Source organism: Osmia lignaria, chromosome 14, assembly GCF_051020975.1.
Source record: "Osmia lignaria lignaria isolate PbOS001 chromosome 14, iyOsmLign1, whole genome shotgun sequence".
Taxonomy (NCBI): domain Eukaryota; kingdom Metazoa; phylum Arthropoda; class Insecta; order Hymenoptera; family Megachilidae; genus Osmia; species Osmia lignaria.
The window spans coordinates 7,889,911-7,917,428 of record NC_135045.1 but is presented as its reverse complement, the minus strand read 5'-3'; the positions used below and the strand labels follow the sequence as shown (position 1 = coordinate 7,917,428).

Here is a 27,518-nt window from a genome sequence, read left to right as displayed (position 1 = left end):
GACAGCAAATCGCGACTTTTACTATCATCGCACAAAATGTTGCTTGATTATCGTCTGACATTGAAAGTCAGGACACTAACAATTTTTACACATTTTTACAAACACGCCTCTGGAAATTTACCTTAAGAATCAAACGCGGAGAGAAAGAATGCACCACCTGTCGTCTATTCAAACCACGCATGATTTATTACCATGGATAATCTGTAAATGTATTTATTTTGATTTTGTACACAGCGTGGTTTTATTTCGTGGCTTGAGCGGCCGCGACCGAGCACCCTCTTCTTCGGTCGACTTTTTGGAATCAACCGGCTCGCGTCCGACCCGATCGCGTCTAGTTTCGGGATTATAAACGAGCACGGCACATGTTTCCAGAGGTAAACCAGAAAAATGACTGTCCACCACGCGCTTCTGTCGCTTTATCGCACGCCGGATTCCGCTTACCGAGCGGATACATACGTATCTACGTACCTACTGTACGTTCGTGAAAGAATGCAGGAACATTTTTAATCCAGGACCGCGTGCCCGTAGGGGAAGACATCCCCAGACACGATACGAATAATTTTCGAGTTAGAACTCGTTAAAGGTTCCGCAAAACTAACGCTGTCTATAAAATGTAGAACAAGCGTCGCAAGAAAATCTGATGGTCGATAGAACAAACAACTTTGACACGTTGGAGGAGAAGCAAACGGTTGCTTCGATTCCCATAATCCCAGTGAAACCCTACGCTCCACTAACTCCTAATATCAATGATCGAGGTAGAGAAGGGCCTGTAGAAGGTATCTTGTCCCCATGGAAGATTCCTTCGATCATTGATATCGTTCGAAGAAACGTCGTGAGTGTCAGTGACGGTGTTTGGCCGGTGTTTGGACACGAGGCTTGGCCAAAGTTTGCCAGAAATCCGAGGGAAGGTCGAGCCGAGGACGAGGGGTGTTACGGGAACGAAGACCACGAGGGAATAGTGGAAAGAAGGAGACAGATGGTAAGTGAAGGAGGGAAAGGAGAGGAAACGGTGGGCCAAAGGAGAGACGAGAGGAACGTAGCCCGCCATATCAGTCTTGCTTGCGCCGACAGTTCGTCATTTGTCACTGTCGCGGCCATTAATAACTCCGCCATCCTGTCACTGTGGATAATACGAGTAGGTCTCCGCGCTCGGGTTGTTGTAGCTGCTCGCCCCGGTAGGGGTGGTGTTCCGTTCAATTCAGTTCGGTTTAAGGGCTCCCTACTACGTATTCGAAAAGCATGCCTTCCAGGGGATGTGTCATTCGCCGCCGTTCGAGGAGACATGGCGTGTGATCTTGTCGACCATCTTGAAAAATGTTGCATTTGATTTTTTACAATCTTCTATGATCGTTTTTGTCATCGTCTGGGCGAGTTACCTGGAAATCACTGACATTGTATAATTATTCTTCCTCGAACGTTGTATACCAAGTATTTTCGAGTGATTAAAACGAAACAGGAATGGAAAATAAAGAGCGGGACAAACGAAAAAGAACAGCCAAAACAGGCCACTGTGCGTAGGGGGTGGAAAAAAATTTTCGCGAAAGCCCTTTCATCACACTTGCCCGCCAAACTGTCTCGCTGGAGTTTTTATTGTGTCCGAATTGCGAGAGCTACGGGGGAGAATTATTGTGAAAGCACCGAACATGTGGACGTTAACACCGCGAGAGCTCGTTTGCCACACGAACCAAGGGGTTGGACGGGGGGGAGGGTGTAGGAAACGCGGGCAGCTCGTTGGTATTACGTAAGCGTTGCCCGACGCGAGGCCATTTCAAAAATGGACCAAAAAACAACAGAAAAAAAAAATTGTCGGAAAAAGAGGTTACGTCCCGGGTGCTGGCTGATATGCCAACACGGCTTTTTAATTAGAGCCGGCAGCCCAGCACCACCTGACATCCGAGCGCCGCGGCGACCCCTTCATCAAAGTATCATTCTCGTTTCGACGAATTTTAACAAGAATTGCAACGCGTACGAAAGCAAAGAAAATATGAAATTTTATCAATAACCAGGCAATCTTTCTAAAATGTTATCTACAGAATTATCCATATTGATTTTCCCCATTTTTGTCAATCAGAAAGCAGAAATACGTGGGACCAACCGTGTTAAGCACAATAATCACCCTTCTCAGGCATCAAAGGTTACAGTTCAAGGGCTGAAAGGAACAAAAGCTCGTATCCTTGAGGTAAACACCAATGATTGTCGTTGCTACGGCTCGAGAACGAAGCGTGGAATAGAATACAGAATACCGAACACGCCACAATGGGGTATACAAACTTTTCGGTGAACCTTTTAACCCGATTCCACGGAGACGCGACAATGGTGTTCGCTAACGATTCTATGGGATAGTATCGGGGATCAAGGACGGTTTTAAGTTCGGAAAGGATTTCAACTTCACGCTGCGAACGATTCTTTCCACGCGAGGACGACCTCCGTTTCCTGCATCAGGAACCCGCCAAAAAGGACCACCATAAATATCCACCAAGGTCACTGACTTCCAGATTCCTTTCAGTTTCCTTTTCCTCTATCTCAGGCACCCGTGGAATCTCAAATGGGATTTTAATTTTTTTAAATTTTTCGAAGCATAACCCGAAATATGATTGGAGAAACCACGAAACTTATAAGGGGTTGGAAAATAAGAAGTGATATGGCATTCTGCAAAGCGAATTGGGAGATAAATGAAAGAAAAAAAATATTGAGCTCGATTTATCAGAGGCATTTCTTGAACTGCTGACTCCATACGAATTTTCTTCATATTCCAGCAAAGACGAAAAATCTTGACCCCTTGTACACGGTGATCAATAACGACTTTCGAATCGTGTATAGAAATGAGTTTTTTTCGTATTCTGCTGTGGTTTCAGTCTGATTAATATTCAATTTTTATACGAAGATTACGTGTTTCGTAAATAAGTTTGTACTTATACAAAAGTACATTGATTAATTCGTAGAAAAAAGTTTGACGCAATTTCTGACATAATATTTTATCGCAAAGCTGAAAAATTAGTAACAAAATTTCGATGACAATTTTTTACGTTTAATCCTTTCGATATTATTGACGTAAAACGAAACAGGATGAAAATTTGTAAATGACAATTAACAATATTTGCCGTGCTGAAAAATAAGTTAGATGAACGATCGCAGCGAAAGATTTAAGAATTTCAACTCCGTACGACGGAAGAAAAGGAAAAAATAAGTAAGGTCGACGAGGAAGAATCACCAAAGCGTGAAAATAATTTCGAGTCGATCTGTTGAGCCATTCAGAGGCCGGTCTTGTGAGCTTCACCGCGGCCGATAAACGTGATTTATGCGGGTTTCCGCGATTTTCTCGAAATTTTCACCGGCAGGCGAATGCCACGGTGGGTGGAGATGGGTGGCGGTCGATCGAGGATAGGTTCATCGGGGCATGCAGCATGGACCATCCCCCCCGTCGATTCGACGTTTCGTTCGGTCGCGATGCGGAAGCGAAGGGAAATAAATTATAAGGCTACGTCCAACGGCTACGTCTACCTCGTTTCACCCTTCGAAAGCCTCCAAGAACTCTCCCTTCTTCCCTCTGATCCCTTCTTGCTCTTTCCTCATGGTTGCTCGTGGTTCATCCAGATCCCCCTCTGCATGTCATCCACCTACCCGTGGATCGTGAATTCTACGTATACAACGCGTATCATAACATGTGTGCTGCATATACGTTTACTCTTCTGTTTTCGCGTGTTTATTTTCTTACTTGGCTTCTTTCGGAACGTAAAGCTGGACCGGCATACGGCCGTGTTATTAATGCTTTTTAATTTCCAGCCGATCCTACCGTTCCACCGTGCAACGAGCGCGTTAACAAATCGTGCAATTAGAATAGATCCCCCCGGGAATTTGGTCAGCCGGATCATGGGGCTAATTGCTTTCTTCCTTTCTGTGGGGAGAGAACTGCGGGAAACGTTTCGTCTGGGGAATGATTGACAAGGTTCTTCTTTCGAGAAAGGTTGCTTATATCACGAGGAATAAAACAAATTTTTCTTATCAGAATTTATTAACAGAGTTTTTTTAAAAAATTACAGTCAACGTTCTCTTAATTATAAATCTTGCCGATTATCTTGAGGTTGATACGACGATGGTTAGGGTACACCCAAGATTGTCACTGGTGTCGATTTAAGCTGGGCTAGTAGAAAATTTCGGCGGCTCGTGGAACGGTATCATTAAGATCTCATTATTCAAATTCGAGCTTTGCATACTTAATCATGGCTGCGCATGTAACCTGCAGCGGAGCTCTCCGCTGCCAAAGATAAAGCATAATATCGCGATTCCCGGCAACGTAATGATGATGACCGGCTTGCCGCCGAGCGGATAGCCAGGTAACCGGTGCGTTCGCTTCTCGTAATATGCGTAATGTGAAAAGAGGCCATTTTCTCAGCTGGCCCGACAACAGCCAAGCGAAGTGTTGTAACACGAGCAAAAGGAGCATTCGGTAAATTTGTGTTATCAGCAACCGAAGGAGAGCGTGCTCGAGGCCGCGCCATGGTCAGAACCGGCCGAATGAAGTTACTATCCAACATCTCTCTCTCTCTCTCTCTCTCTCTCTCTACGTAGAGGGCTTCGATGCCTGGTGCTTGTCAGGCACCCGTGAAACGCGCGAAATTATTGCACGGCATGGGCGTGACGGGAGATTGAGTTATTTCGCGATTTCATTTGTCATGCTTCGAACAAGCTCCCGGCGCACTTGGTTACGTTTTTTAATTTCCTCGTTGACGAGAGACGCGCTCTCTAACTGCAAAGACACGAGAGGATTTTATTAAATCTGAAAATTTATCAACCAAGTGTAAACCTCATCAAATATTCATGTCCCAGTAAGAACCACGAAACGTAAAACAAAAAAGGGAGGAACATTCATCTTGAAACTGGACCAAACTCCATTGTACCGGTCCCTCAAGCTGGAAAGAACCCTTTTGATCTCCAGGGTGATCAAAGAGCTCGCCAAGAGAGGCGAGAGACAATACCATCGGACTTTACTTGGTCCTCTCGTGCATTCATCAGCGTTGATGTCTTTGTTCTTCTCCCTAAGAACCAGCCGGTCGGACCTGGGGAAAGAACGACGTAGTCACCATAGCAGAAACATCCATGGAAAAACAGAGTATACTATCTTTTTCTTTCTCTCTGGAGTCTGTAGAGTAAGCTAGTCGCGATCAATCAAACGTCAGCGATCGGCTCCTTTTTTTTCCCCCCCTCGAAAAGCCACTATGGCTGTCGGTTCACGCACACGCTCGCTCACGAAGCGGATTCCAAGGAGCGCGAAGGGAGAGCAGCTGTCGTTGAGCTCCTTCGTGATCGTCTGTCGTCTTTGCCCGAGGCCGGCTGTATTTTTCGAATTTGGCCCAGTTTGACGAGGAGCGAAGACAAACGCGGCGCGTCCTCGCTGCGAGGTTTTTCCATCTGGACCCTCGGCGATTTTTCAAACACGACCCGTGATACTGTCGCGCTCTCGTAAGGCTGTATTCCTGGAGGATCGTGGAAGAGGGAGAGAGGCGAGAGGGGATGCTTTTCGACACGGTCGAGACACGGTAAACACGGGATGTGAATACGAGCGGGACAAGTCTCGAGCCTGTACTCGAGATAACCGAGCGAACGGAACATGCTTCTCGCTGAGAAAGGACGCGCGGCTTTTTAGGGATTAATTAACCCCTTCGACCAGGCGCCTGTCACGGTCGACAAGACTTGTGTTACGCATGAATTATCGTAAGATACGAAATGTTTAGGTAGGAACTGAAAAATTAGACGATTTCTCCTTTTTGCGCTCGGATAACGTTGAATAACGATTAGATTTGCACGTTCGATCAAGATCGAATGCATCGATTATTGTGGCAATTCGTCGGAAGGTCAGATCGCGAATAGAAAAATCAATTATTAATACGAAACGATATAAAGAAACGTTCCGTCGTTTCGAGCTGATGTTTCTAATGTATAATAATGCGCTCGATCGTCGAAGCGTAATCCAATTTCGATCTTTGTTTTTTTCGTGACAAGCGTGATAAAGCGACGTATCCGAGCGTGGACATGAAAAATCGCGACCATATTGTATATGTGCCTGTGACTGACTACCTACTTCACCGTCTTGCAATCCATACGGCAGGATTAATCAATGGACGGGCATTGGAAGAATGTCTTCGGCTTTGTATTTGTCACTCGCACGAATCCTTTGAGACCGTTCTCTATAGAGGGACAGGGTAAATGGAAAACGAGTAGGAGGATGGAGGAATCGATCTCGCACCGACGTACTCTTCGACCCTTCATTGTTCTCCCTATCGTTTTTTAACTTTTCAGAGAATTTCGTATTTTATTCTGAATACTAACTACACGAGTACAATAAATAAGAAGGACAAGTTTCATTCATAGTTCACGATTATTCGTGGAGCTGACAAGGTGCAACGTTTTTAACGAGACGAAAAAAAGGCCGAGGTCGCGTTGAACCGCATTGAACATTCTTTTTTACCAACGCTACGCGTATCTCGTGCCCTCTACACGCGATGCATCCTATTGTCCTATCTTGCAGCTTGCATTTGGCACGCGCAAGTGCGCTTCAGAAACCCTCCACGAGCGAGAAGTTTGCATAAACGAGACTGCCAGTGCCAGCACAGGCAACTTCAAAATAGAATACATAACATAAAGAATATCTAAAACGTCCTCTGTGTCAAAGAGGAATTAAAAAATAAAAATGAGAAGGGGATGGTGATTAGTATAAAGAACTAAAATTGAATTCTTCTCTATTTGTAGAAGAATAAAAATTGAAAAATTGGTTACAAATTTCGAAGCTGTTCTCTTGACACTGTATGCAAATGGTAGTTCCTGTGTATGATTGCTTTATGTCTCGCGGGGGATGACATTGATGAAATTGTCGAATAAAATCGAATTAACACCTTTGGAAGATTATGCAGGAATAACAAAAATACATGTATCAAAAAAAAGAGGACCTATCCTCTAATCAATCAGATTCTCGTTCTCCTCTATTCATCTTCTCACAGTCCCGTCCGTTTGGCCACAAAAAATTAATATTCGCGAAGGCAGCACGACAACGGAAAGGAAGCAGTCACGTAGCTCGTTCGCGAAGTCCTCGGACGACGTATTTGTCAGGCGGAAGAATGCTTTAGAAAGAGTAGCCGTAGCGGAGGGGTTGGAACGCAGGTCGGAAGCGCGAGGGTTGTCGGTGGCAACGCAGGACAGAGCCTCCGCATGGCAGCGGAATACGTAATACGGGGAATAGTCGTGGTTCACGTGGCTGTGGAGGGCTCTAACAGGGTGAAAGAGAGGGTGGTGGTTCGCTGGGAAACACGAAGAGAGAAGGGTTGGAGAGGAGAAAGGGGGTGGCGGGCAGGCCACGAGGGAAGGTCTGGAGAGGGGTAACGAGCCGCGGCAATTAATATCGCCGGGTTTCCACAATGCGCTTGCAAATGAAAGGCCTTTGTGACGTATGATTGCGTTACCGAGTGAATAGTTGAGTAATGGCGGTTCGTGGCGCCGCCATCCGAATCGCGCTAACCGTGCAAAAGCTCAGTCTCGGCTGCCGCTCCGATAGTACCTGCCAGACGACTGACTACCCTCGCCCACCCTCTTCCCTTTTCGTTGCAGCCACTTCTGATGCCGACAGTTTTCGTATTGAAGCGCGACCCGAATAAATCGCTTCTGATGTCTCGTCTATTAAGTCCTCTGAAGCTTGCCTCCTCGGAAAATCTCTCTTTTCAAAGACGAAGGGTAGTTGGGAATTAGGACAGGTTACTGTAAAATTTATTTCATTTTTGTGAATTTATGGATGGTATCGTCAGAGCTTTTAATATCTTTTCTAAACGAATAAAAAGACAACGACCGATGAAACGAACCATCGTTCTTTCATCGAATCACTCGATGAATATGAGAAAAAAAAGATCAGACGTCAAGAGTGACGCGTAATTTCCAACCAATACGCGTTTGACCGATCACCGGTTCGGCAAACGTGTCAAGGGACTGACAGGGATCCGGTGCAACGCAAGCTTATAATTTATCGGATCAAAAAAGGTGGGTGCAAAACGTATGGGTTTTGCATCAGACACAACAAATAAATATACGGATTTGTTGGCGAAGTCCTTGCCTAACAGATTTAGTCGTGGAACACCGACGAAATTGCGTGTCCCATACGTTGCGTGAGTGCCATTGTTTGATTTCACTGAAAATGCAATATTTACTGGATATACACGTCGTGCTGTCAATATATCTTAGACCGAATGCACTGGCCATTCACGAGCAAATTGTTTAACATAACATCATGAAACTTCACCGTGTTCAACTGATTTACATTGTATATCGTGTTTGTAACCAGCAAATACAATCCGGTTCTGTATGTGCAATTGATTTAGCATGTTGATAAAACAGAGATAGATTGTAAAATAAATTGAAATTGAAATTGATACAAATTGGACAAATATTTGAAATGAATAATTTAACTTTTCTTTTACCCTAGCACAAAAGTAACTCGTTCATATTTTTGGCAGCAAATATTCAGGCTTCTTCATTAAAAAGATATTCAATTTCCAGGCTTCAATATCGTTGAAGACCAACCGGAAACTCTACCCATAAACTTCCGCCTCTTATCCATGAAGGATCACGGGGGTGTGCAAAGAGGGCGGTTACTTTCGCGAGATTGAGTATGAATAAATAATACCTACCCCTCTAACCATCTTCGAACACAGTTTTAGATGTGGTGGATATAATGAGTAACCATAAATGCAGATATTTGTTTCTAATTGATTTATTGCATTAATACAAATCAGATGTTTAACCATTGAGAGACTTCAACGCTTTCACGGTGAAATCCTTAAACTTCGCCATCAAGAACAGCCTTGTCTCCAAAAATTTCACCAGATGATTAAAATCCCTGCTCGTAGCAGTCGAAAACTCGGCAGACACGAGGTGAAGCATCTATCCAGCGTCAAACACCAGCGTGGCAACAAGGTTGCAAAAAAGCTCAGCCAACAGAAGAGAACAAAGAATGTGGAAAAAGAAAAGGGAACGGTGATAAAAGCGTGGAAAGGGAAGAAGAGGAAAATGGAAAGAGAGAAAGGGAGAGGATAGAACGAGGCCCACCGACTATGAGTAATATTGCGGGGCTTTTCCACCCCTGGGAGCGCGAACCTGAACGTGGAGGGTGGCAGGAGGGGGGAGGGTAGAAGACCGGAGAGGGTGAGAGAGCCGCGAGAGGGTGCAGGCGGAGGGAGGAGCGTCGATCCATCAGCGTCCCTCCACCCTCGCCTTTCCGCCACTCTCATTTTTCTCCACGGTCCGCGCTCCATCATTCCGCGTCACATCCGCCCTCTTTCATCCCTCTTTCCTCCCTCGCTTCTGATACGGTGCCGTGCTTCTGCTTTCTCCTTGTTCAGCTCCCTCCAACCCCTCGTTCAACCTACAGTTTCGCCGGCTCCACGACCCTGAAGTCACCCCGTGCTCGTGCTTCTCACCCCCTTCGAGCCACGCTACTGATTGCACTTTCCAAATTCATTACCCAAGCCCTTGTCGGAGGTTTGGCCGAGTTCGACTACGAGAACTAAAACGTCGTGTACCTACGCGCAAACGGCCGATGAAGAAGAGGGGTGTGCACGAAGAAGGGTTGCCCTGTTTTCCTGTAGCTGTCGTTATGGATGTTTGATGAGCTGTTTTGCGGCACCGAGGTTGCTTCTGCTGAGTTTTTGGACGATTCGTCGTGTCTGCAGATGATCGAACGATTAATATTGGACTTTTGAACCAAAGTTATCATTGATAATAATAGAGCAATTAATATCGTCCATCGATAATATTATACCGCCCAATTTATTTGAAGGATATTGATGAAATGTTTACGTAATCGTTTTGCTTAAACCTTCAGTCTAAAATTAATATCCGTAAGTGTTATCTTACGGTACTTTTATGTCATCAAACCATGCAACAAAATCACCGCGACGAGATGGAAGTTAACACATCGATCTCGTCGAAAGCCGACCAGCTCGAAGTGTATTCGTTCTCATACGACTTTAATTAGCTATGCATTGCTTGTAATGGCGGCCAATTAAATTAATAAACAGAGGCATCCGTTAGTATATCCAAAATAACGACGGTCATCCGTCTTGTGTCTGGCTACCGTGTTGGATCTTCGGGGCCTATGCTGTGTAACCGATTTCGCGAAATAACGTCTCCTACCTGTTTCGTTGCTCGATACGTCTGAAAAGACGTTCCTCAGCCTCGGAGGAGGGGCAAGTTTCGTGGTGGACAAGTCGCGAGGCAAAAACCCGATCGTCCGGATTGGAGGTAACATTTACCTGTTAACGGCCGGCCATACTTTAACGCGTCGAGGGGAATATGTTTCGGGAATGCATGTTGATGCGCGGTAATTCACTTTCGTACGTGTTAATATCGGCAGGCCGACGACGAGAAGGAATACCCTCGGTTAATGCGCCCATAAATCCAACCTGGTAATCTAAAAATATTTTGTAACGCGTTTGTCATTCGCGAGGCTGAACAGCGCCGATAGAAACGGAGCGTCAAATAAAATAATTCATTTTGCTCGATCAATCTCGCATGCGCGATCCTCTCTTTGTGGCTGATCGAGTTCCTCTTTGAGCAAGCGAGCTTACTTGCTCCTGTTCCTTTTTTTTCTCTGTCGAGGTGTTGGGCAAAGAAATGAAATGGGCGGTTCGCTTTCGTGGTAATGACCATCGACGTCATCATCATTATCGCCGTTGCGTCCTGTTTCGGTCGATCGCCTTCGGAGTTCATGGTATCTATGATGGATTCGTGGTGCAGTCGAATGGAAGATGTTGGATCTTCTGTGAATCATACTTAACGTATTTGATAACCCAGAATAAGGATGATCAGATTTCTGTAAATAAGTGAAAAATGTTACATTCCCGAGGCATCGTTCGCGTCACAATGATCAACCCTGATTGCATGAAAACCGTGGCCAGGATGGAATGCACGGTGTAAACAGGAACCGAGTGTGGCCGTAATCAAATACGCATTACCGGAATATCCTCGGCGCGTCGCGTGTCCGCGCGAGCACGCTGTCCTGCTTCGTTTCGCATACGTGGCCAGGTAGATGAGTATTCCTCGAGCACCGCTTCCATACATCTGCCTACGATACGACGCGTTTCAGTGGGCCGGCGCCACGTACCGATCGGTAATAACGTGTCTGCGCAACATTTATCTTGGCACGCGAGGCGACCATCATGCTCATGAAGCCGAATCAGTGGCGGTGATCTGCCACCCCGAGCCAACGAGAAAAAGAATACGTGTCTCGGATTTGTTGCCACCAAAACCTTAACACGTTGACCGCCATGCCGGTTAAAGAAGAAAACTATGGCGGTCAACAGAGGGACCGTGATGATATTTGAAGAAACCCGGATAATTGTTTCATTACTTTCAATAATTACGATCGATTGAAACGTGTCGAATACAGAAGGGCGAAGGGTGAACGAGCCGAAGAGTAGATGGTAAGGCGCACGTGATCGCGTGGAAAGTTATTCCGTAATTACACGGCGAGAAAAATTTCGGCCGGTTGCGTGATCCGGTTAGGTTCCTTGGAAAATGTTGCCTCAACATCCACAGGATAAGAAATTTTTCTTGAGTACCGAGAGATTTTTGGGTCACAATTCGTTGGGTCTCTCTTGGAAGAGAAATGCCGAACGGTTAAAAATCCTAGCAGTTGGCCACGGAAGAGATCGGCCGAAGGAATAACAGGTTGGCCATCGCGATATGAAATACGATTACTCCGGTTCGGCGTACGAGTCGCATCGGTCAGCCGTGGCGGAGTTTTCAGCACGTCGGTTTGTCAGACCGCGTCCTATCCGTGTGCAACGTTGCACGGATGGATCGGTAACACGGTCAGAATTTTCAAGCGTGTCGCGCATCCGTCGCAACGGCAAGCAAAGAGGAGAGGCGAGATGGACACCAGAGCGAAAGAGAGAGAGGAGATGAGAATGCATCGCGAAAACAGCATAGTCTAAAGGTGTGTATTCACCGCCGAAGGGTTTACTAGGCTGTCCCTGAGTTCTCTCAAGACCGAAGGGAAGATACGGCACGATCCACCCCGTACACTTATTCTTAATCAAAAGCAGACTATGTTGCGCCGAAGTGTAGATCGCGACCGGATCAGGAACAGTTTGAAGTAATTTCTAGAAAGAACGATTCGCGAACCTTTTGCGAACACCAGTGGAGACGCACCTTAACACACAGCACGAACTTGTTCGGCTTGGGATAGAATAGGATAGGTGGGGCCGTTATTAATCTGGTGTCGAGTTGAGCACAAAGTTATATAGGAGCTCAGGAAATGAAACACGAGAAACCTCCCCCTCCCTTCGCCTCCTCCCCTAACGCTCCGCTGGATCCCTCCTGCTTTGTCTCTTCTGCGTCCACCTACTTCGCCACCCTTGCCCTATCCTACTCTCACCGATGGGTTAACCCACTCCATCCATCCCCGTTTGTCCCTGCACTCCCTACATTCAACTTTGAATGTATTACCGGACCACCACCACCATCAACCCCCTGGCTCTTCCAGTCTCCGGTCAGATGGAGATATAACGATCACCGGCACATGAACCATGGGCCCGCGGAGACATGCATATTTATGTCGGCTGCCCATAGTCTCAGTCTGTTGCTGACACTATGCCTGTCCTTTCCAGAAAACTTATACCCGCACCCTTTACCCCCCCTTTCTTCTCTCTGTGGACTGCAAGATAGCGACACTACCGGTTGCGCGGTTTGGACACTTCTGGACACCATGGTCCAAGGTGGAATTGTTTTTCTTTCCTGTAAAAGTGGATGCAGGGTAGTGTTGTAAATGGACTCTATTTAAAGTAGCAAATTTATCAAAAAATCCCTGCGAGCAAAGGTCTTCCCTTTCACTACCCACGCGTGTACCGAAGGTGGATCGTCAGCGAGCGGTTAATTAGCACCACGCGGTCTGTTCGCGACGGACTGGGACGAGATTCGAGCGGACGACAATGGCAGGAAGGCATGAATTACGAACGCGGTTGGCCGGTTGTCGCCGGCCACTCGTTAGATTCCTTCGATATCAGACCGGCGAGACGAGAGGGGTAGAGCAACGAAATTAATCGGTTTTACACCGGCCTGGCTGGATAGGGGTTGGTCCGGCCAAGCCTGTCGGCAGTCGAGGCCTTTGGCGGCGGGCGGAGAAAAAGCGAGAGGGGTGGCCGCGATTAAAATCGCATCAGACCGACTTTGATGCACGAAATGCCCGCGTTACCGGTCTACCTTTCCGACCAGCTACCACCTTTATTCCACGCACACGGTTACCTTTCTTTTTCTAAAGGCTTTCGTGAAAACAGTTATTGATTTATTTTTAAACTTCATAGAAACCTTTCCCCTAAATAATCCTACCGTACTCGATACTGTAATTGTACGAGCGCCCTGTATATCTCTGGTAACCCTCTGGAGATGCCGTACGAGTTTAGCCGCAAAATACACGTTTCGAAAGGATGGAGTCATTACAGGAACATGCTGTAAAGAAAAGAAAATTAACGACGTTGCACGTTACGGAAGAAAACAGAGTAGACATTTGCTACAAAACGCGGCTAGTCTGAAACGGGCCTTTACTCTCCTTAGTGGTCTCGTCCTCGCGGCTGCCGTCAGAAAAACGCGAAGCTCCGTTGATGGACTTATAATTGCAGCTGTGTATTGCTCGATGCAGGGGAAACGACGAAGAGAGAGGGATGTAAGAGATTCGAGATGGCGTCTGAACGCACGATCGTGTTCTTCGATCATGTATGAGCACTTTGCATAAGGATTACCTTAAATGAGCATAGAGTAAAGCTATTTGGAATGATATACTTCGACGAAGAATTTTTCTACTCGTCGAGATGATTTAATTCAACGTTGTTGGTTTAGCGGTCGATGTGCACCTAATTCTACGGTTGCGTTCAAGTGGTACAGGTATGCAATTATACGGGCTGATTTATGCCGGACGGTTAGCTTTCTGATGTGATTATCCGCCAGGTTTGAGGACGACGAGCGAATCGGTTTAAGTTAACAGAGGCTGATTGTTATCTTTTAATATCGGGTTAACGCGATTAAAAATAAACGGGGAATAGTTTGACGTAGCCGGTAAAAGGCGGTTCCGTTTGTACGTCGCCAGAACGAAAGCAATAAAGTTTCCGATGGGTGGACGAGTGCGCCACGTCACTCTTCGGCGAGGGTGTGTAAAAGGCGCGTGTTCGACGAGCGACAGAAGGGAAGTAAGAAAAGAAAGAAAGGAAGGAACAGAGGGAAGACAAATGCCAGGGCCATCAGTGCGCCAAGCCATTTCTGCCTCATTGTGAACTCCATTTGCGACTCTTAGATTGCCGGTGAAATATCTCGCCGCGGTGATGGAAAAATCGCTAACGTAGGGAACTGGCAAAATAAAAGTAGCGGCATTTCTCAGCCGGAGGGGGCAGCTACGAGTGGTTTGGTTGGTTGGTTGCGAGAGAGCTAGCAACCGGCGCCCGGCAAAAGAGACCCGGGACCGTGCAAAAACCGAAAAGCGATAGAACACCGACGCCGAATACAAGCTTAGAGGAAAGGCAACACCCGAAAGAAACTTCTGGGACGTTGATGGAGTCCCAAGTGTTTGCTCTACTCGCGACAAATGTCTCGCTCCGTCGTCTTTGCCCCTTCTTCTACCGGCCCGTGGATCGTCTCGCTTTTTTATCCCTTTCTTCCTTCTCTGCTTCCTTTCCATCCTATTGATGTGTTTCTTCATCGAAGGAATCAATTACGAAACGTTTAAACCATCTTAGATTAAACTCTGTTAATAATACAACACAACGTTTTGCATCGACTTAATTCTCCACGGTAATAGCCGATTTCAGCAACGAAAACAGAGGTTCCTCATAGTTTTATTACAGGGATCCGAAGTTCTCTCGTCCGGTAAGTAATTTCCAAGGAAAGAACCCTATTCAATCCCAAAACATGCGATCGCTGCATCAGAGACGCGATCGTCTCGTTACGCGCAAGCTCCTTCCAGCGTTTTCTCCGCCTCGTAGCCGTGTCCGTTTCTTTCGAGAGCCCCATGGAATTTGAACGGGAGAACGGGGAGGAATGGTGGTCCGCGAGAAACCACAAACCGTGGCAACTTTCGCAGACGCCATTTACGCGCAGCTCGTTCTTCGTGCTTGGCTCACATGCTGACCTCGCTCGGTTTTTCCAACGGCCTCCGGGTGAAATCCGACGAACGGTGCATTAGCTCGAGTCCGAGCAGCCTAATGACGCCACCGCGTCCCCATAGGGATCCTCCGCTCGTGATTTCTTTCTCGCTGCTTTCTGTTACTGCTTCGGTCCTCGCCCATCTATCACCACCGTGTAAAAAAGCCCAACTCTTATATCGTCCTCCTTCTATCACCCACCTCCTTCTCCTTTTTCTATTGTCCCTTTTCTTGTTCTTTACTTTAACCTCTCTGGACTTAGGTTGATATAATACAAAGAAGAGTTGGCCATTGTTTTAGAGAAATGGTATGTTTAATAATAATCAAACGATAGAGGTCATTCCCCCTACAACTTAAGATGCGTGAAACGAGAGCACCCCGGAACCCAAGAGGATCGACGCAGAAGAAAGGAAGTAAGAAAGAAACAAGGAGCAGCATAGTCGAAGGGATGGCGATGGAGGGTTAAGCGCCGGAGGGATCCATCCGGCAGGAGGAAAGTGTAATCCCAGACGATCAGCGTGCGGCAGATTCGGTCTTAATGAGCTTCAGCAATGATAAATGACGCAGTGGGCCGCGCCTCTCTCTTACCGCGTTTATCCTCCGCTCGGAATAAGGTGTATCCTTGTACGAGGTTACGGGCCAGAGGCCCGGGTACCTACCTGGTCTCTACGCGGCTGTACAGCATCCATCCTGAGCTACGACGACCAGCCTTCCATCTCTCGTCTTCGTTCCATGGTGTAAAAGCTTCATCTCCGCCTACGATCCCTCAAACTCGGCCCAAGCATCGAGGGGAATTCAAAATGGCAACCGTGGTCAGACCTCCCTCACGATAGTGACAGCCATCAATCCTTTCGTCTCAGCACGTTTCAATTCGGTGTCCTTCCTTCTGGATCCTCTGGTATTCATCCACTGTTCTGAAATAGTGGAATCTTGTACCCTTCCACTTAGATGTCTGATTATTTTTCTTCAGGTCCTTCTTATTCTCTTCCTGGGAAGAAAGATAAATTGTTTCATGCTGGATATTGCAAAGATATTGGAATAATTTTTAGTAAAATGAGCTACAAAATCCAATCCAAAGATAATTATGCACCAAGCGCAAGAAGAAGAAGCAACTTGAAAGATAATGAGAATTCCAACACCCTTCGACATTGGCGTCCTGTTTCGAAGGCTCAGCTCGTTAATAGCTTTTCCGTCGGAATTGACGCGAAGCCATTCGTTTTCGTGACGTTTCAATTGTGAGGCGATCTTCAACCTGTTCCTTCGACCGAAGACGGAAGTTGATTGACCGTACCTTCGAAATTTTTTCCTGCTCCAAAGATCGTCACGATCTCGCAGACGAATGGTCGAACCTACCTAAACCATTTAACGACGAACCTGTTTATTAACCAACGCAGTATATTCTGGGGGAACAAAGAATTTTAAAAGAAGAGGAGCCAGTTCACAGCAATGAAACAATCACATTTTAATTTACACGTATTGTTGGTCCTCTGTACTGAAAATATTGTAATTATCGATGAAGTTCACCTCCAATTTTCTATCTCGTGAAGTTATCGAACGTCCATTTAACCAGCATGCTTCTCTTCATTCCCCTTCAAGACACCGTAATGAATAAATTGCAATATTTCACTGTGGTTAATGAACGACGTCCCTGCATCGGTTTCGTATCGTGAAGGAAGTCATTTTCTCGGTGCACCATTAATCGAGGCGAAAGAGTGCTTCTATATTAGCCTCGATCAGGCTCTCGCAGGTGCGGACGGCTATCGACGCCATACTGACAAGTGATCCGCTCTCGATGGGGGCAGGCTGATCCTTCGTTAATGAGCTCGTTATCCCAAGTATGTACGAACAAACCCATTTTCTCTGGCCCTGTCAACAACGACCTCGTCTCTTACCACTTCATCAAATAATCTATTTTCAAAATAATGATAATAATATTGATAAATAATTGCTTCATAAGCCAACTAGGCTAACTTCATCGCTAATATTCCTGAGATGATAAGAAGATGCTTACTCGTCGAACTGTTATAAAATTTCTAAGATTGCATCTCGATAAACAATTACCCGCTCCAACGTGTTGCATTCTGAACGCAACGAATCCAACGTCCATCGTGGCAACGATCCAGGTGTGGAATACAAACCGAGCCGGTGGTTTCTATTCGTTACGTGTCCGTTAGAAAAACGACGGGCGTAGTTGCACGACGAAGAGAGAGAAGGAGGCTTGCGCGAGTTCCCGCAAAGGGCGCAGGATCTTTTCGTTCCCGTGAATGCGATGCATTAATCAAGCGCCGCGGGCGCTTGACGTCTTAATCCTCGCTGGCCTACGCATCGTCCGTTCTACGCCCACGTCTCTATGTACCTACTAAACGGCCAGGCTACGTCAGAGATCGCGGCCTTTGTGCGCGAGCCCTAACGCCATTGTCATGAGAGATCGGTGTGCTTGCCGGTTTTCGCGAGGCCAATCTAACGGTACCGAGTCCGACCGCTCGATCGCTTCGACGATATCGATATTCGTGGGCTATGGAAACGCTGGTAGTACGTTATTCATCGCACGGGAAGCGGAGAACAGTTACGTTCCCCGGCAGACGCCGCGGGTGAAACCGCGGGTGAAGAGGCTTCCTTCGATGGACACGCAAGCACCGCTGCATCAAAGGATGTGAACGGAGAATGGCTACAATGGAGTTAACTCATGGCCAAGCCAGAGTTATATCCTGATAATTGATAGGGAACAGACGCAGGATGCGATGAGAAAGTGGCTAATTTTGTGGGAAAACTGGAAAAACAGAAGCCAGTACTCCTTTTTTATTAAATTTCTACACTGCGGACATTAAATAAGAAAAATTCTAATTAAGTTTCTCGGCAACATTTCCATTAAGATCGTCGCGAGGATCGGTCCAGGTAGCCGATGACCAGGTAACCAAACAGGGCGGTATGGTGGGGGCGAAGGTATGGTGAAAAGGGAAAAAAGGAGCGAATACGACCTAATCTCACGGGGCCGACATCGTTTCGTGGGTGTCATGCTTTCACTTCGGTTCAGGTTCACTGCAGCAGGCGATTGGTTCTCGCTGAGCTCCTCCCAGAATCCATTAAGAGCCGAAACGGAGAAACACAACATTAATTTTAAAACCAATCCCGGAGGAGAAATCGGGCATTGGCCGCCATTCGTGCGAGTTGCTCCATGCCGTGGAGAAAATCTTTCGAAAAAAAGCCGGCTTAATTGCTCGATCCCTTCACCCCACCTCGAAGGATCGGAAACACGCGAGCTGCTTCGCCTTCAGGCTCGTGCGTGTCCGTGCTGTCCTTCAAAGGATCTTGTCGATCATCGATCATCCGTTCGCGTGGAGGATCTCGTGATTTCGATTGCTAGACGTATACCTCTTTATCTTAGCAAACATTACTTACAAAGGTAGAAGAATTTCTTAGATAACCTGATGGTTATTTGATGTCCTAATTTTAATCCCTTGCTACATAATTACAGATTACATTCGTTCGAATCATGAAAAGAAATAAAGAAAAATTAATCATTACGTTAGTATCCAAATTTCTCTTTGAACATTGAATCAATCGAGAGTAGTTCAATCCGTTTGTTCAAGATCCATCGAGCACTGTTAACCCCTGCCCGCTAAGCTGACCATCCCCATGGGGTAGCGATAAGGTCGTAAGCGGGGAAATATCGAAAGACAAACAGAGTAGAGGAGAAGAAAGCATTGAAAAAGAGAGAAAGAAGGAGAGGGATGAGGGTCGAAGTCGAGTACAAAAGAGATGAGAAAGGATAAGGAAGAGTAGAGACGAAATAAGAAGAGAGAAGGTTTTAGGTAGCTACTCTCGCTCAGGTTGAAACGAAGGGAGCCGCCCTGTGTTTGTGCTCTCGCCGGGGAGCACAAAGAGAAATGGCGTGGTATTTATCAGTGCTCACCCCCTCTTCCTCTTTTGTCCCCTTTCCAGCATCACCCGGCATCCTTTCGTCTTTGTCTAACGCTCCTACTATTACCTTGCTTCCATTCTACATCCAAATCCATTCGCTCGCCTGCCAAACCCTCTCTCACCCCCTGGCAACCCTCTTCTCTAACCTCTTTCTCTCCCTCCCTCTCGATGCCCTTTCGCGCACCACATATATGGCCACTCGATCTTCTCCTCCGCGGCACTTTGACAGCTGTCTAATTCACGTTGCGCCCTCGTTCACCTGTGTACGTGGATTTTCTGCTGCTTTGTTCGATAGACAAACGTTCAACCAAGTCATCCAGACAAGGGTTTCAGTTTCAAAACCGATAGGGTTGGTATTTCTCGATAAATGGAGGAAACATAAACGGGGTATTGGCAATACGTAAAACTTGAATAAAATCGACAGTCAAGAAACGAGTATGTTGCATATATCATACATGACAACGGTGTCGTACTTGTTAATTGTCGGAAAGAGAAACGACAGGCGAACGAAATTCGGGACAAGGGGAAACGAGCGAACGATCGCGAAACGATGCTCGACAAGAGCGAGCCAGCAAGATTTCGGTCAGCCGTGAGGCTTATTTGCAGTAACATTAGCGGCGGCAACGGGTCGCGAGTCAAAACATTACGTAAGGTTTTTAGAAGAGGAGGAGAAGACTAATAATCTCGAAATAATGTAAGCATAATAAATGGTCGAGCATTAGCGAGGCGCTCGGCAGCCGGCTCATATTTTCGGTGGCGCTGGCTTTGACGTAGCATTACTCCAAAGTGCGTTACATATTACTACCATATATATACGCGTACACACACGTCCACATACCTGTACATGCATACACGCGCGTAATATATTCTTCCAGCGAGTTGTCCCAACATTCCATTCCATTCCATTCCATTCCGTTTCCTGTTTTCTTCCCGGCCGTACATACGTCGCGAGGAAGCCGAGCTCGCCTTTAACGATCGCGAATCGTAAAATACACTACTTGTTAATTAAATGACAAATACTCTGAGGCTGGGTATTATTTAAGAGGAAACGCCGGATTACGATCGCGGACGTTCGCGAACAAATTACATCGAGGCATGCCGGACAAAACGGAGGTAATAATTCCCGATCAACCACCACGGTGTTGTATTATTAAGGGCAATTGTTGAATTTGTGTAGGTAAAAAGGGTTTCTTTTATCTTTCCTACCGATCGAACAAGCTTATCCTTTTGGATAAGTTTGACGTTGTAAAAAAATTTTGGTAAAAAGACGGAAGTTGCGATAATAAATTCGGCATTGTTGAAGATTGAATTAAAAAAAAGTAAATTCACACGATAAGATCGTGGACCGCGAGACGTACCGTTACGATTCCCAAACGTGAAGAATGAAGAAAAAATTGCCCAAGGCAGGTGTAATCATTCTTCTTGGGAATATTAATTAACGAAACTCTTTCGAAACACTGGAAGCCGAAAAAATTTCACGCCAACGATGCCGAGTACATTTGTTCACGCAACGCTAACATTTATTTCTGTTTAATGATACGCAACGTAAGCAATTATTAAAGCGTGGAAAAAACATGGTAATTCGAACATTCGCTCAAGACAAACTGTCTACTTTACACAAATTTATATAACCGTACGACATGAAATTTCTAAAAAATTCTATTCATTGTACGGCCACATCGAAGACATCAACTATCGACCCACCTTAGCTAAGCGATAAAATATGATGTTATAAAAAATTGGAAAAGATATTTTTCTCTTCGAAGCACGTAGCCGTGGTACGAACGATCGCTGGTGGTTCACGCGAACGCGAGGCACGGAACGAAGGAACGAACGGGTAGAAGAAGAATACGACGAAGAAGACGACGAAGAAGACGAGGATGAGAAGGTGAAAGAAGAAGAAGAAAGGAAGGGTTGGGATGGAAAGGGAAGGGAAGGGAAGAGTGCGCACAGTCAACGGGTACAGAGACTATCCGAGGTGCCGGTTGACAGCAACAAATGCCTCGGTGCAGGCAAGACGGGGAGCTCGCGCCCGGGACGCCGGTTGCAGGACCAGCTTGAGATATTACCAGGCAGATGCGGTCGCGCGCTGATCAAAGAAACGCTCCTCACTGAGAGAGATTAAATGGATGCTGGTGCGCGCCGGCAAACCACCACGCTGTGGCTACAAATAATAAGTCGAGAGAAGAAGAGAGAGCGAGAGAGCGAGGAAGAGGAGAGAAGGGAGAGAGCGAGGCAGGATTGCGAGGCACAGGCTGCTAGCCAGGGCCCTAACTCGGATTTGATACATTCCCATCTTGAGGAGTATTGCTGCTGCTGCCGTCTTGCCTCCCCTGCTACCTCCTAACGCGATTACGCTTGGATCGTTCAGCAACCGGGTCAGCTTGATCGAGTTTTCTCCGGAGGAAATCTCTGGAAAGAGACTTTGAACGGGTTCTCTAGATTCTCCTCAAGTTGCTGTCTGACACCTTTAGAAATGCAGGGATCTTCTTCAAAGAGAAGTCATGTTGCTTGAAATAAAGCACCACAGGGTTGAGTTGATGGTAATTGGACCGTCGTTCAAAGATGAAACACTTTTCACTCTCAATGTTTAGGACATTTTCAATAGGTTAAATGTAAAATAATGTTGAAAAGATAGAAAACAGGTTTGAAAGGGTTAATTACCATGAAAGGAAACCGCCTGTTAAGTAGCTGTCTGCCGAGTTCGCGATAGGCGTTCGTCTTGAAATTCAATTAATTCGGTCTCGATGAGTATCTAACAGAATAATGAGAATGCATTTCGACAAGCGTTATCGTCGTCGGATCGGGACGCGGCATCCCCCTTATTTAGAAGATAACGACGGCTGTTCGCTAAAACTCTCCTTGAATGGTGTTGTCATTCGTCGCGTTCCTCCTACCCTCTCGAGGTATCGTGAAGGGTCTAGACGGCGTGCGAGCTAGCCAATAAGAGAGACCCTCGACCTGCTCTTCCATCTTCCTCTTCTTCGTTACTCCTCCAACCTTCTCTCCTTTCACTGTCTCTCCCGCGTACCGCCGCCGCCCCTCGTCTCTCCCTCATCTCTCCCTCGTCTTTACCTTCTCGCTCGGGTTCTCGCGATGAGATATGACTGCCACATTATCACCTGATTATGTTATCACTTTGCATCGCCCGTTCCTTTGCCGCGCTGCCTGGAACTACCGTTTATCACGAGCCTGAAGATCCAGCGTGGCGGTGAACGGCCGCCCCGCCGGAACGCTCCGCTTGCCAAGATGCTCTAGTAATTCGAACGCGGGGTCAGCGGAACGGCGATTCGTTTAGGAAACCTTGATCGATCTTGCTTTCCTCGCATTAACATGGAAATCTCGAATTTCAGACGAACTCTAATTAATGTCCCGGTGTAATCCATTGCCCTTCGGTAACAATCTCAATAACATGAACTTAAACAAAAATTTGGTAACAAATTCCCGATACTCTTGTGGCCGATTAAAAAGCTCGAAACATCCATCAAATTCGTACGTCTCCCCGAAGCGTATTCGATCAGATGCAGTTACGTCTCCAATTTTCAAACTTTTCCCCGGCGCCTGGTTGAAATCGTGTCGGATCTCTGTCCGCATGGAGATTCAGTGGAAAAAAGAGATTACACCGGACATACGTAGGCGGTAACTGGATCCTGTATAAACGCGGTCGAACGGAGCGGAGCGGAGTTGAGGCGGGCATTGCAGCGCTGCGGGACCATCAGGTCGCCCACAGCTCATCGCCAAGCGATCGCATCTCATCGCCGCGTACCATCGCAGACTATTACAAACAGTGCTCTCGTCGCTCCCTATCCCTCCCCTCTAATCGCCTATATATCTCTCTCTGTCTGGCCAGCCCTCTCGTCGCCCGCTTTTCAACCCCATCGCGATTCCACCTCCAGTCGTACGTATCACTGCCGCTCTATCAGCATATCCGACCGCTTAGCACCTACTTCCCAGGAGTGCGATACCGCTCGTAACTCATTTGAATTACACATTTCCCCGGGTCCCGCGAAATAATACGCGCGAGAATCCGCGAACGCGCCGTATCAGCCGTTTCTCGCACGCGGACCCACCTCGTTTCCCACCTGCCTGATCACCGTGCCAGAATTTCACCGCGATTTCCAAGCGAACCCTCGGCGAACGGCTACGACACGCTTGGGTCTGATCGGATTACGAGCAGCTTCCTTCTCCTACCGAGGAATAATCGCTCAGAAAACGTTACTTTCATCGACTCCGCGACGAGGATTCATCGACAAGGGATTCGTTTTCGTAACGAGAACGGTGAATTTGGCGCGAAGGTGAAAACCAATTTTTAATTTTTAGAAATAAGTATCAGTTTATATTCTGCTATTACGTATACTTTACCATTTACCACGGAATAGTGTTGCTAAACGTTGAATGAGTAACAGGGTAATTGTTGAGCACAGGTTTTAGAAGAAAGAGGAAGAAAAAAAATAGCGATGAATCATGGGTTCCCGAGTGAAAGTTGACACCTGATGGACACTCGAGCCCTGATCGTGTAATATTTAGTTCATGGACTAGCGAGCAAAAACTAGGATGACTCACGAGATGGTCAGCGAATCGCTAAGGCATTAAGTTCAAAGTTACCGGTACCTCAAATGTGCGTTTCGCGAGGATTGCGTCTGATTTTCCAGTTGCAAAACGCTGCTGGTATTACCGTGTCATTCTTCTTTTTCATAACAGAAGCGCTTATACAACTGGCAAAGAGTATTCTAGGCAATGCTCTCCGTTGGTGGTCAGAGTTTTTGCTAATGCTGCCAAGTCCCTCTGTTATTCCAACATAAAACTCTTGATGGAGCTGACTATAATGATGGCACCATGTTAAAGCTATTTAAAAACGTGACTTCAATTGAAATATCGTTGCAAGCATTGAGAGTAACCTTTTTATGAATTAGCAGTTCGTTTCAACGATACATTTTATCCTCGTCCAACGTAAAAATCCTCCGAAAGAAGTACATATTCATCTCGTTTTCTTTCCTCGAGACTTTCCCCCGCGTTCTCCCGGCAGAGTACGCTCGAGGACGCGCGTAAAAAGATTAGAACTCCTTAACTACTCCTGGAAAGTAGCTTTTCCGGTCTCGGGAGTATTGGCATCGGTTCGACGAAGAAACAGGAAGGCGAGAGAGCGATGCGCGAAAAGTGGCAGTCCGCAGCGCGATCTACGACTCCCTGGCGCCTAGCTTCGCTAATCGCCGCCATTAAAACACCCTTCCGGCCGCGTTCCTGAATCGCGAGCCAACCTCGCTCCGCAAATTTTCTTACCCTAATCTTCCTGGTAATGCTCGAACTTTCTAAACCTCCAACACTAGCCAGGAAGTAGTTCTTAACTCGTGATATCGAGTGGCAGACGAACGGAATCGTTGTTCTATCAACGCTTTCCAAATTCTTCGGCTTCCTCCGACGCTTCGATAATTACGCGCTGAATCTTTTGATGGCGGTTGTAAAAGCACTTTTTTACTTTGCTTCTAAAAGTATTTAAGGTTGCAACAATCAACTCGCGAAACGCTTGACTGATATCCAGTAGCCGACGTTCGGTCATTTTGATTGCATGATCTCTTTTAATTAATTCCAACATGGCTTTCATTAGTGGCGCAGCCAGTAGGGTAGAAAGTATCGCGATTCGATCATAAGTCTGGAGAAGTTTCACGAGGGAAGGGGTAAGGCCTGCAGACGATAGGAAGTCATTCCTGTGGCGGGAAAGCAAAGAGATATCAGCGAAAGAAGAGAAGAGAAGGAACGTTTGCGCAACGAGGACCGATGATACTCTGGCAAACAGGAATTTCCCTAATTATTATAACCCATTAATGCGATGAGCGTTATTATTTTAATACCCCCTATCTGCTTGCAGGTTCAGGCTAATTTGCCTCCGTGAAATCGATTGTACCGCGTGCGTTTGCACATTCATAAATAATCAGGCCGTGTTTACGGGATGAAAAATCGGTGCCGGCTCGGTAGCGCCGTCTGCTGTCTGACGTTATAATAAATCCGTCGTTTCGTGGTTCTCTAACGAGTGTACTCGTCAGGACGGCTGTCGATTATGAAAGCGTCATTTTGAATCGAAACTCGACACCGACCTGTTCCATGGACGATTTCCTTCCGTGATACTAAACGTTGCGCGTCATTAAACGATAAAAGAGGTGTTCTTCAGTCTTTGGAAAAATTGATCTCCTAACATAAAAACTGTTCTATTAATATAACGTTGAAAATGCATACCTAGAGTCTGGAGGGCGAGAAATTATCGAACGGCCATTGTACATCATCGAGTTACCCATAATCCTCCAGCAGATATCGCTTCTCCTACAAATCTTTCCCTAAATACATAAACCTCTTTAACAAGAAAGCTATCGAAAAAATATAAATCATAACTCTAATCAATATCACAATGAAAATTAACGAATCTACATTGACAGTTAATTAAAATATTTAATGAAGAGGTTAACGATCCATTATGGCGGATCGCGGGTGTCACGCAAAACGTCACCTCGAGAAAAGAACAATATCTTGCTCCTTATTTAAGATACGAATCAATTATCGGATAATCGTATCTCGCGCAACGTTTGTGCACCTGTTTGCTGATAGTTATCATAATCCACGTATTCGCTGCGAGGTTATCGTTAACCACCCACCGATACATAAACGGTGGACGACCGACGTGTCCTTTACCGGCCACGGGACACACGGTGAACTCCCGTTGACAGGAGTTTCGCGGTTTGGCCGACAGATGGCTGTCGTTTTAAGCGTCGTTTTCAACCCCCTAAGCCTGGTCCCGTAAGCCGGGTGTCTGTTGTTGGTCTATCCTGCGGGTGGTGCGTCCCAGCTAGACGGTAGATGAATTACCGACCCGACGTCAAAACGAGAGGATCAGCTTTATGGCTGCTCGTCTAAATAAGTGGCTACGACTTCGTGCACCCTCGTGGCTACCGAGAGACGTGTTTATATTTGTCTGACGGCACTTCGATCTTCTTCTCTTTAAATAACATGTTCCACGGATCGATCTCGAATATTGCCAGCTTCGTTTTTGACACGATGCACGTAGAAAATGATAGTTGCTTCGATGCGTTTATTCATAGGTGATCGATGGAAGATTAAGGGTTTTTACTTTTTTACAAAATCTTGTTAGAGGCTGCTTTGAAACTTGTCGAATATTTTCTGAATAAAATCGTTCCCAAGTATTTCTTCATTTCATAATTCAAATCACGATTCAACCTCTTCATCTCGGAAAGGCAAATTCTCTATATTTACATAGATCTTTAATCTCGTCTAACCAGAAAAATGACAAACTGGTAGGACAACTATTCGTGGAACATAGAATCGCTTTAAATCCGTACCGTTATCTGTCAAAAACGATTCGTCCGCGTACCATGGATACCAGACGCTAGATTAACGATAGAGCGATAGGGTGGGGGATTGTAGAAAACATCGGCGGGTTTCTTTGAAGATCTCCCGAAAGCGTGGAACTCCTTCGAGCCCGTAGCAAGACGGTAGACCGCGTGATTGCCGTAATTTCGCCTCATTACAATTACGCTAATATCCAGCCATCAATTAGCCAAGGCTAAAGAGGCTCGCATTAAATAGAGCTAATGCCTTGGCGTCGTCGCGGGCCGGCTCTCTCGCCAACCGTACAGCCTGGGATCGGATGATAGAAATGATGATGACTGCCGTGAACTAGGTTTCCACGGTCAGCCTTAATGGCTAAATTACACGTTACGATTGTATCGCGACTCGCGACTCGCGGCACCGTTTCGTCCACTTTAATACCACTGGCTTTTCGTGCTTTGATAATTGCCATTTCATGAATCATCGCGATTACAGGCACGGTAGCGCTTAAATTGGAAACCGTTTTGCCAGATGTAACGTCTAATAATCTGGGCGTTACGCTGGAACTGTTTATTTCGTACTTTTACGATAGCGAAACTTATCATCACGGGGATACGTGAGTTATCCCTTCGTGTACACCGTGTTAAAACGTACATAGACTACAATCGAATTAATAGAAAACATAAAGACGCAAATAAAGAAAATTCCAGGCAGCACAAGTCATTAATTACCACATGGTACGAATGACGAGCATAGTATCACTTTAACGATACTCATTTTTACCATTGTGAAAAGATAAAACGATAGAGGGTTCAACGTTTCGATGCACGTGCTGCACGATGTCTCTTCGCAATAATTAGCGTGCGCATGCAGATAAATCTGATCTTTTTCGCTGTGTGAATGATTTCTCGGATCATGGATCTCTTCTAAGTTGTCGCGCTGTGTTAAATGCTGTTTCTTTGCGCCCCGTCATCGGCTCGTATTTTGATGATTTATCGTCGCTTGTGTGTGATGCAATACCCTCTGCCGAGACCGTAAGTGCGCGTTTAAACGATAAATCTCGGCAGTCATGGTAGTAGAACCTTTTCAGCT

At 46.2% G+C, this 27,518-nt stretch overlaps 1 protein-coding gene across 3 annotated transcripts in view; it reads left to right on the top strand.

The window, feature by feature from the left end:
• Positions 1-27,518, top strand: part of LOC117605531 (uncharacterized) — a 94,028-nt gene that overhangs the window by 50,143 nt on the left and 16,367 nt on the right. The window lies entirely within an intron of this gene.